Below are 11,486 nucleotides of genomic sequence, written 5' to 3' on the forward strand. Positions count from 1 at the left end.
ATATGGTTTCTAGGCTCTTCTCAGTTTGAGGGGGTTTGAACCCATTCCTCTGATTCCCCGAGGCAGCAGCCTACCACAAAGTGATTCTCTATGATTCTTGACATCCCTCCTGTGGTAGCTGGATCACAACGTACAACAGAGAACAAGATTAATGAACCAGGAGAGAATTAAGAGGGAGACATTGATGAGGACTTCCTCTAAGGGGAAATACAGTCTGCAGGTCAGGTTTATGCAATGTATTTTCGGAACAGGATTAATTAAGCAGGTACAGAAGCCCAGAGCTCCCACATGATTATGGTTGGCAATGACCCAGTCACCCAGGAAGATCAGAAAAGAAATAAAATGAAAAGTAAAGATCAATTTATACAGTGTAATTCTTTAAAAATTTGTCCACTAATCAACAAGTTAATAAAATGTGCATGGATTAGTTCAGAGGCACTATTCACAGATACTAATCTCCATAAAAAGGAGATGCCATACTGCTTTCTCCTTCATTTAAAAAAGACCGATTCTTTGAAGTTTAAAAGCCCAAATGAGTATCATCATTGCAGATATTTAAGTTAATAACAAGCTTTTTCAAAAGAATGCTACTACTCCAATGCAATTTTTCCATGTGTAATAGGTGCCCATTACTTGTTTTTTATAATGCTTCAAGTCTAGCTAGTGCTGAAAGCAGCCCATCAGCTATTTAATTTTTGAAGAATATCCAATACTTGCAGCAGAAGCTGGAAAACAGCTCTTGCCAAGGCGAACATCTAAGTGTTTCACATGAAGTGTAGAGGTGGAATGCCTGCAGCTTCAGCGGAGAGGCTGGCTCAGAGCTCACCCTCAGGAGGGGACCGAGGGTTTCTGATCCATGCTCCAAACCTGGGAGAAAAAAGAGATTTCCATCAGGGTCAGACAGATGATTGCTGTCTTCACTGGATGCCTTGGGAAAAGGGCACTGAACAGCACCACCAGCACTAATGCACCATGGGACATTTTACTCAAGAAAGATTAAGGCTGTTTTAATTGTCTGATTCCAGGCTGGCAGCCGAGGGTCAAGCAGAGCGAGGCACCCCTGAGGATTTGGGGCCCTTTAGTATGTATCTCGTTTAGTTTGGTGCTAAGCAGTGCACCAAATCCACTTGATTACGGACCACGCCATGATCTTTCTCCTGCCTGTTTATCCATGCTGTCATATCCATGGAGCAGTTCACCAGAGAAATGATCTCATTATACTCCTTGCAAAATCAGTTACCATGTTCAAATTAAAAACTAACACACTAATAACATTACCGGCTTTGGGAGTCAGGGAAATGGCCAGACTTTGACTGACTCCCTCTAAGGGATCTCCTGCCCTCAACAAAGGCAGGCAACTTCTTGTTTTAAACCCTCGAGACTTGTCCCTGACAAAGAGAAGACTGACAGAGATGAGGTGCCTGACCTACCTGTGGAAATCTGGTGCCTGAAAGCGGTGGGGGTTAACCTCTCCCCAGATCCACCCTACACCCCAAATGATGCTGGCTTGCTGCAGGAACAGCGGATGCAGCAGCTTAATTCTGCCTAAGGCCAGCAGGTACACAGCCGAACACCGAGAGGGGCAGCTGAGCTTATGCCCACCAGACACAAGAGCATCTATGTGACCGAAAAGCCGTATTTCTGTGAAGTTAAAAAAAAAAAACAAACACCAAACCAAAAACCGGCCAAGGCAAGAAGTGCTTCCTATATTGTTACTGCCTCCTATTTTTCCTCAGGATTGTGTCTGACACATTCCTTCAGGGAAATTAAAAGGAGTGGTTCCAGACAGCGGAGCGCTGACTGATGCCAAGGGGAAGTTTAGTGAGTATTGTGCTTTAACCTAAATGGAGACGAGCGTGGGGCACCAGAGCATCTTGGTGAGGTTGTAACCAGGATAAAGCTGTGTGGTTTCAGTATGGGTTAAGGTGAGGTCTAGGGCAGGTTGTTGAGCCTGACTCCTCACAGATGTTTGAGAAGGAGGAAAAGGCTGATGAGAAAGGGGCAAGAGAAAAAAACCTCAGCTTTTCCACAGCCTGAAGGAATCAGTGGATAAAAAGAGGCAGGATGTTGTCTTCCTTTGCATTGTAAAGGAGAGACAGGTAGGCATGTTGCAATAGTCTCAAAACCAAGGTTGCCAGCTCCTCGAAAAGCCTGAAAAAGGACAGTGGCATTAATCTACCAAAGGTGCCAAGAGCATAAATCACTCAGCTCTGGGGCTTGACACCTCTTCTTCTGATTATTTAACACATGGGAATAACTCAAATGAAACCCTAACCTTCACCTTTGTGAAAACAATGATTGTAGCTGAAACTCGTTGTACACCTGAAGTTGTGGGTACAAATTGCTCTGTTCAGAGCATGGATTACAGACATCACTACCCTCTGGTTCTGCATGTTGATACAGTCTCAATCTAATTTCTGCCTAGAAAAAGCCTAGGTCAGCTAGAGGCTTAAGAAAGAGATGATTCCTATTCATAAATCACAAGGCTTGCATTTCCAAGCAAATGAATATTAAGCTGAGCTTGACAGGTTGCCATCTTCCTTCTTGAGCAGGTGTGTTGTAAATGTATTTTTGTGTTTTTTCCACATAAGCATCTTTGTCTTAAGGGTCACAGAAGGAGCAGCCTTGCTTAAGGTGAGCATCTTGGGGGGACCATTGAAAGCAAGATAGTGTGGTTGGGTATTTGAAGGAGGAGTGCCACCCCTATTCTTTGTTTTCCTGTGTATAATTTCAGAGCAAGTGGTGTAGGAAGGAAACAATGAGATAGAAGGCAAAGAGAAGAGCTTATTTCTTCCTTAAGGCCCCTAGACTCTCCTTTGCAGATGTGTGTTTGTGGGGTGAAACGGGCCACGCTCTCTGCAGTACCATTTCATACACAGGTGGGTAAAGGACCTGCACTTTTGAAATGCTCAGGCGTGATTGATAGCCGTGGGAGAGCTATAACTTGGGAGAACAGATTTTGTGTGTGTGTGCCCTTTGTGTGTATCATTGGGATTCCCATCAGGGTTCATACAACAGATGCTGCTCTGCAGGGGACTTGTGCAGTGCCACTGGGCTGGGACTCTTGTGGGCTCACAGCTGAGCTTCATGTCTTACTTTCACAGAAAGAATGACTTGAAATACAACTCAGTGTTCAGGCTTGAATAATAATATTAACCTCTTCCTACACTTTGTTCTGTTTCATTAGATGAGATTTTGGTCACATACTTAAAAAATAAACACTCCCCTTCACCTAGTTGTTCTCTAGGGCAGGAGGTGTAGAAGTGGTTTCCCTGTCCCTTTTTAATGTTTTCATCCACTTTTGCCTCATTTGGGGATGTTAATGATGCGTTTGCCACAAGTTCTTTGAAAATGACTGTGGTCAAAGGAAGTCTTTTGGGGTGAGAGGAGTCCTCTACTCAAGGGGCAGTCTTAGGGGACAGCACTGTGTGACGCATGAGCTGAGCCCCAACCAAGTGACAGAAGGTTTTGGTTCTCCTTGGTGCATCATCCTCCTTGGGGCTGTCTAAAACAACCAGTTCAAGGCAAAGACTGACCTGGGCTCCTGATCAGGGCTGCTGCTCTTGCAGCTGCTTTTCTCTTGAGCTGCTTCACAATATGAAAGAAGAGGCAAAGGGATGCAGTGGGATAGTGTTTGACAATGGTTCTGTCAGGTCTAGAGGAAGGTATAACTAAGATGGGAGGCGTGACACTGATATGAGGAGGCTCATGTTTCCAGCACTCAAGAAACCCACCTCTGATGGTAAGGCCTTCCGGATGCTATTGTATCAGAGCTCCTACAGAGTGTTACCTATGGAAATTGCTATTGTGACCTTGGGGCCTGGGGTGGGTGAGTGGAAGTGCAAGGCTGGTGGCTCCAGTGAGACATCTGACTAATTTCACTTGTTGGGACATTAGTCAGCATTTTGAGGGATTCTTTTCTTTCCAGCTACTCCCCTCTTCTTTTTATTCTGACTGACAGCAGGGTATATCCCAGGAATAAGATACCTCTGTGGCACAACAAGGTCATTCATGAAAGTTGCAAAGGGGATATGCTGCCCTTCATACATATTGGTGTTGTCTTCCTGTTTGCAGCCTGCAGTGTAAGACAGCACTTACATCAGCTGTGAAATCCACCTCTGAGGGACCTATAAAGCCCTCATAGGGGAAGAAGCAGAGAGAAGATGATTTTCAGGGAAACACTGAAAGAAAAGGTAATGTCAAAGAGCTTTGTGCATTTGCCTTTTCTCCTTCCTCCTAGGTGCTTAACAACAACTTTAAAGGCCCCCGTGTGGCATAGGATTGTACAGCTATAGTGGATCTTTCTACCAAGGGAGATGTTCTAGGGCCTAGTGTCTACTGCAAACTGTTATTTGCTTTATGGAGCAGATCATCTTGCGTGCCATACAGGACAACCAGGTGATCAGGCCCAGTCAGCATGGGTTTGTGAAAGGCAGGCCCTGCTTGTCTAATCAGATCTCCTACTATGACAAAGTGATCCACTTAGTGGATGAGGGAAAGGCTGTGGATACTGTCTACCTGGACTTTAGTAAAGCCTTTGACACAGTTTCCCACAGCATTTTCCCGGAGACACTGGCTGCTCATGGCTTGGATGGCCGTACTCTTCATTGGGTAAAAAACTGGCTGGATGGCCAGGCCCAAAGAGCTGTGGTGAATGGAGTTAAATCCAGTTGGCGACTGGGCACAAGTGGTGTTCCCCAGGGCTCAGTACTGGGGCCAGTTCTCTTTAATGTCTTTATCAATGATCTGGACAAGGGGATCAGGCGCACCCTCAGTAAGTTTGCAGATGACACCAGGTTGGGTGGGAGTGTTGATCTGCTGGAGGGTAGGAAGGGTCTACAGAGGGATCTGGACAGGCTGGATCAATAGGCCGAGGCCAGCTGTATGAGGTTCAACAAGGCTCAGTGCCGGGTCCTGCACTTGGGTCACAACAACCCCAGGCAACGCTACAGGCTTGGGGCAGAGTGGCTGGAAAGCTGCCCAAAGGAAAAGGACCTGGGGGTGTTGGTCAACAGCCAGCTGAATATGAGGCAACAGTGTGCCCAGGTGGCCAAGAAGGCCAACAGCATCCTGGCTTGTGTCAGAAACAGTGTGGCCAGCAGGACCAGGGCAGTGATCGTCCCCCTGTACTGGGCCCTGGTGAGGCTGCACCTTGAGTGCTGTGTTCAGTTTTAGGTCCCTCACTCCAAGAAAGTCATTGAGGTGCTGGAGTGTGTCCAGAGAAGGGCAGCGGATCTGGTGAAGGGTCTAGAGCACAAGTCTGATGAGGATCGGCTGAGGGAACTGGGGTTGTTTAGGCTTGAGAAAAGGATGCTGAGGGGAGACCTCATTGGTCTCTACAACTACCTGAAAGGAGGTTGTAGCCAGGTGGGTGTTGGTCTCATCTCCCAGGTAACAAGCAATAGGACAAGAGGAAATGGCCTCAGGTTGTGCCAGGGGAGGTTTAGATTGGGTATTAGGAAAAATGTCTTCACTGAAAGGATTGTCAAGCATTGGAACAGGCTGCCCAGGGAAGTGGTTGAGTCACCATCCCTGGAGGTATTTAAAAGACCTGTAGATGTGGTGCTTGGGGACATGGTTTAGCGGTGGACTTGGCAGTGCCAGGTTAACAGATGGACTTGATGATCTTAAAGGGCTTTTCCAACCATAACAATTTTATTTTATGATTTTCTAAGTTGGTTTGTGCACCAGGGAGTAAACATCTAGAGAGATCCTTCAGGTTGCTGATTCTGCCTCAAATTGCTGATGGTGGTAGCATTTCTCTCTCATGGAGTCTATTTTTTTTCTTCTGTGGAGAAACATCATCTGGAGATGATTGTAGAAAAGGCTTATTACCTGTACCACAATGGAACTTCATTTTTCAAACTGGGAATCCCAGCCTTCATTCTTAATTGGTTGCGAACTTGCCCAGAAGAGTATCTATGGTTTGAATGTGTCAGAAGCATGAATTTGTATAGACAGGGCCAATAGGGAGATCTTAGACTCTGTGAAATAAAATTGCTTCTTCAAAAGAGACTCTGTTAGGTCTCTGGCATCTCCCAACCAACTTTTGACAATAGGCCCAAGATAAAGCAGGGGACAAAAATTAGTCCCAGGAGTAATAATGACTGAAATGAAGTGTTGGACAAGTTCCAATGTAAAAACAGCCTAAGAGTAGGACAGATGAAGAATTAATGATCTTAGCTGTTTTTATGACCTGACTGAACATGTCTGCATGTCCTTGTCATGTGAATCCTCACCAAGATGCTGTTTTAAGAAAGATGTTTCTTAATTTTCACAGGGTTTCTTCCAGCGCTTGCAGTTGGTTTGAAGGAAGGAGCAAGGGAGAAAATCAAGAGAAGAGAATCCTCAGTTATGTGAGCATCTCGAGGAAACGGTGGAGGGTAACACTGTGCCTTTGTACTTGTGGGAGTGAGATGTTTCCTTTGCACAAGTAGATATCCTTTGGTAGAAAGCTCCAGATGTCTGTCCAGAAAATGGACATACTCTACTTAAATGACTTTGAAGCTGTTCAGTGGTATTTCCTGTTTTTACACCTCCACCTAAAATGCATTATTATTATTTTTTCCTTGCAAAATAGATAGAAATGCTGGAAGAAAAAGAGAAAAGGAAGAGAGTGTGGTCGTATGATGAAAAGCTTGCCTAGCTGATGAGAAAGAACAATATGCATTGAACTGAGATCCTTTGGTAAGGACTGTTTTTGAAAAGAAAAAGAATTCCTGGTAATTTCTTTGTCGTATCTCTAGAGTTATTTCTCAGAATCCATATGACAGGCAAAGAAACCTTGGAAAGTGGGTCTTCTGCTCAAGTAAAGTATGTAAAGAGGCTAGAGCCAGGATAGTATCTTCATCTAATTCCTCTACAGATTGAACTGCTGTACAGAAAATTGCAAGTGATTAAGCTTAGTCAGCACTCCTATTTCGCAAGTATGTGACTGAGAAAAAGAAGTCAGTGAAATGCCTGGGAAAGTGAGAAGTGCCATGAAACAGAAGAAAATGAATACTTTCTGTTATTCAATAGGAACGAATGAGAAAAGAACAAGGTTGGTGAAGAGGATGCTGGATGAATCAGCGTGCATGCACTAGGCCAGCTTGGCACTGGAAAAAAAGGGTGCCAGAAACCCATCAGAAGTGCCGGGAGTGAAAAGTGCTGAACTTTGGAGAATGATACAGCTTCCTCTGCTTTACCTGAGACACAGGAATCACTTGAATTAGACTCTAACTCTAGGGGCCTCTGTGCGCAAGTACATGCCAGAACTTCATCCTGAGCTTATGGCTGTGGGTACAAATTAGAAGGTGTATGCATACCCCCCGCCAGCGGTTGTGGCCAGGTAGAAGCAGGAGTGTTCTCAGCCAAAGTATGAGAGTCTTTTTCCTTTCTCTTCCAGCTAGGCTTTGTTATGATAGATCCATGTTAATACAATCTAGATGTGTGATGAAATCAAGCAGACAACAGAGGAAGAGAATGGACAGGGAGATGAAGAGAAGCTTTTCATCTGGTAGATCTCCATAAATTATGATAAAATTTCCCCCTCTCCTCCAAACCCCTTTGTTCCTTCCAAGCAGCTCCTTGGTGAAAGAACTTTTGCAACATGCCTCATGGGACATCAGCAGGCTTTGGACCTTGTGGCCTTGAAACAGACATCCCTCTCGTTCCTGTGGTCCTTGGGCATTGAAAAATACGAGACAAACCAGTTACAGGCAGCTGACGGCTTCAGGCTTCTCTGTCAGTATCAGGTGTTGCATCCTGCCTTTTCAAGTCAGGTTGTCTTTCCTCTCTCAGAGCATGGAAAGGAGGTTTGCTACCTGCTTAAGCAAAAATATCAGCTCCTGTCTTGTTTAGCTCCAAGGTGACTTAGCTGCAAATGTTACCTGACTATTGGCTTGGACACAAGGGGCCACTGTATTGTGTTACAGAGACTGCTGAAATTTCATCCGAAGCAGAACCAAGAATGTATGAGCTGAAATGAGCACGTGGTATTTATCTACCTTTCTCCTAATACCTAAATTCCTGATACCAATAATTTCTGTCTGATTCACCTCTTGGATTTCGCAAGAAGCCCAGGTGTGAGAAATGTTGAGGCAGCAGTGCAGAACTGCCCAAGTCCCAGGCCTCATTTTGGATGTGAGCCTTTGCAAGTGAGTTCTGCGCTTGGCAGGTGCTTTTCCAGCTGGCCCGGATGAACTGGAATGAAAGAAAGTGTTTTAAAGCTTGAGATGTTGCAAATTAGCAGAGGGTGGCCAAGCTCTGCAGTGCAGTCACTGAGGCACAACGAGAAATCTGCTAATTAGGCAAGAGCTCATCTCACATTACCAATTTGCTACAGACGTCTACACCATGTCTAAAAGGCGCAGGGCAACCCCATCTTGAGACCTGAGCTCAGCAGGGCTCTTGTGCGCTGTTGCTGAGGCATGAGGGGTTTTTTTGGTATAAATTAAAACCTAATTCTTTAGTATTTGCCTAAAACTTGTTGAGCTTTCCATGCAAGGACAGCAGCAGAGCTATTGCTGGTCCCCATGACAAAAGCTAATCTCTGGCTATGATGTTGCCCTAGAACGTACTTGTGACACTTCGATCTCCACTTGAGCCTCTACTAAGATCTGTGGCTTAGTGCCATTTAGGTAGAAGAAGGTCATACAGAGCTGGCATGTTCCCTGTCTGCAATAAGTGAAAGTATTTCCCATTCGATATTAACAGATAGTGGCACAACACAGGAATCAGTTATGTGTAGAGAACCTCTGAAAAGAAGGTAGCTGTTCCTGGGTGAGGCAAAGGCATGAGTAAGAGAAAGAAACCCCAGGCAAGTTGAGTCCAGACTGATACAAAACTTTACCCATACAATGATGGGTGGTGTGCCAGAATGCGTGCTGGGATCCCGTCTGAACACACAGACCAGCAGCAGCTACAGACATTGGAATGTAGGTGCAGACACGTAGGTGTGGACACTGGATGAGCAAGAGCTGTGGACAGTAATTTTTCTTCCTGAATTAAGAGTAATTTTCTTGGAGTATGAGCTTGGTGTATTCAAATTAGTCATGGCTGCAAAAGCAATGATAGCTTGTAAGCGACTGGTGTGGTAGGGTTTTTTTGTACTCCTTTCCTCCTTCCCTAAATACCTTTTTCTCTTGGTTTGCCAGTGTATTTTTCTGCCGTCTGTCTAGTCTCCAGGCCATTAATGAGTTCATGAGCCTATGTTATGCCCCTCTTCACTCACATCTTTTTGAGCATGAGGAGTCCTAGCCTATGTAGTCATTTATTGTACAGAAGTTGTTCCGTATTTTTAATTCCTGCCATTTCTTGGTCACAAGGAAATTAGGGCTTTGCATCTGTTTTTCCAGGGACAGAGATTTTTTTACCCTCTGCTGCTGTACAAGTGAGAAGGGAACTGGAGAGAATTTATTCTTAACATTCACAATGTTTCAGGAAGCTGCCGATGCCTGACTAAATATCTACCAGATCTAGGCTGAGCAAGCTGCCCGTCGTCCATTTCCCCAGATTCGCTGCAGGGGAGCAGTCAGTGCTGCAGCCAGTTCTAGCTGTCAGCAGTCGGATAGGCACTAGCCAGATCTGCCCACAGGTGAGTCTCTCTCCCATTTTGGGAAGATGATAAAGCTCTCTTTGATGGCCGTGTAATATCAGATGATATTGAAGAATAGACTCTTGACCTGTTCCCCTGACTTAACAGGCCTGGAATGTTTCAAGAATTAATTCCGCTATGTAGTTGATTGTATTGGGTTTGTGTGGCAAGGTTTTGGTAGCACGGGGGCCACAGGGGTGGCTTCTGTGAGAAGCTGCTAGAAGCTTCTCCTGTGTCTGATAGAGCCAATGCCAGCCGGCTCCAAGACAGACCTGCCGCTGGCCAAGGCTGAGCCCATCAGTGACGGTGGTAGTGCTTCTGGGATAACATAGTTCAGAAGGGGAAAGAAAAACCCACCAGGAGCAATTTCAGCCAGAGAGAGGAATGAGAAGATGTGAGAGGACGAACTCTGCAGACACCAAGGTCAGTGGAGAAGGAGGTGCTCCAAGCACCGGAGTGGAGATTCCTCTGCAGCCCATGGTGAAGACCATAGTGAGGCAGGCTGTCCCCCTGCAGTTCATGGAGGATGATGGGGAGCAGATATCCACCTGCAGCCCATGGAGGACCCCCACTGGAGCAGGGGGATGCCCAAAGGAGGCTGTGACCCCATGGGAAGCCCACGTTGGAGCAGGCTCCTGGCAGGACCTGTGGCCCCCTGGAGAGAGGAGGTTTGCTGGCAGGACTTGTGACCCCGTGGGGGACCCACGCTGGAACAGTCTGTTCCTGAAGGTCTGCACCCTGTGGAAGGGACCCATGCTGGAGCAGTTGGTGAAGAACTGCAGCCTGTGGGAAGGACTCACATTGGAGCAGTTCATGAAGAACTGTAGGCCGTGGGAAGGAATGACTTTGGAGAAGTCCATGGAGGACTGTCTCCTGTGGGAGGGACCCCAGGCTGGAGCAGGGGCAGAGTGTGAGGAGTTCTCCCCCAGAAGAGGAAGGAGCAGCAGAGACACCGTGTGATGAACTGACCACAACCCCCATTCCCCGTCCCCCTGTGCCACTGCGGGGGGAGGAGGGAGAGAAATGGGGAGTGAAGTTGGGCCTGGGAAGAAAGGAGGGGTGGGGGGGAGGTATTTTACGTTTTGGTTTTATTTCTCATTACTCAACTCTGATTTGATTGGCAATAAATTAATTTGCCCAAGTTGAGTCTGTTTTGCCCGTGACGGTGATTGGTGAGTGATCTCTGCCTGTCCTGATCTCGACCCCGGAGCCTTTCATTATATTTCCTCTCCCCTGCCCAGTTGAGGAGGGCAGTGACAGAGCAGCTTTGGAGGGCACCTGGTGTCCAGCCAGGGTCAACCCACCACACTGATGTTATCATCTCAGAGCTCTGCTTCTTGAGAGCTTGGATGAGGTTGCATAGAAACACTCGGGTGCCAGCAGGTAATAGGGCTGAGGGCATTTGGGGTAATGGAAATATGTGATAGGAAGGATGCAGTTATGTAGTGGTGAAGAAGGAGCTGCCTCATGGGACAGAGGAGGAACATGCTGGAATGTGATGGAACATGCTGGAATGTGATGTTGAATGGTTCAAGGTCAGTGACTCTAAGGTCATTTCAAAAAGAGATTTTAATTGTCTTTCTGCTGGGCAGTGGCCTGTATTTGTTGTGTTGCTGCTTTCCTCAGTGCTGTTGACCAAGTGGTATTAATCTTCACCTTTTAGGAGCCAGTGATCATTTTGTTTACAGAAATAGTGATCAGAAAATATTACCAGATAAATCTGCAGAGCTTGAATATTTACCTGGAGACTGGAAAAAAGAGCCAAATGCCCAACTTAACTGCAGACTAGCTATGTTCTTTTGGGTCTGGTCAAATAACTGTGTAAAGCAATCAAAATCCAGTGACAATGAACACAGGTGCAATTGGTGATGCTGTTTTATATTAAAAGATTTTAATTTGCATTATAATT

This window comes from Balearica regulorum, chromosome 1 (genome assembly GCF_011004875.1).
Source record: "Balearica regulorum gibbericeps isolate bBalReg1 chromosome 1, bBalReg1.pri, whole genome shotgun sequence".
NCBI classification, from domain to species: domain Eukaryota; kingdom Metazoa; phylum Chordata; class Aves; order Gruiformes; family Gruidae; genus Balearica; species Balearica regulorum.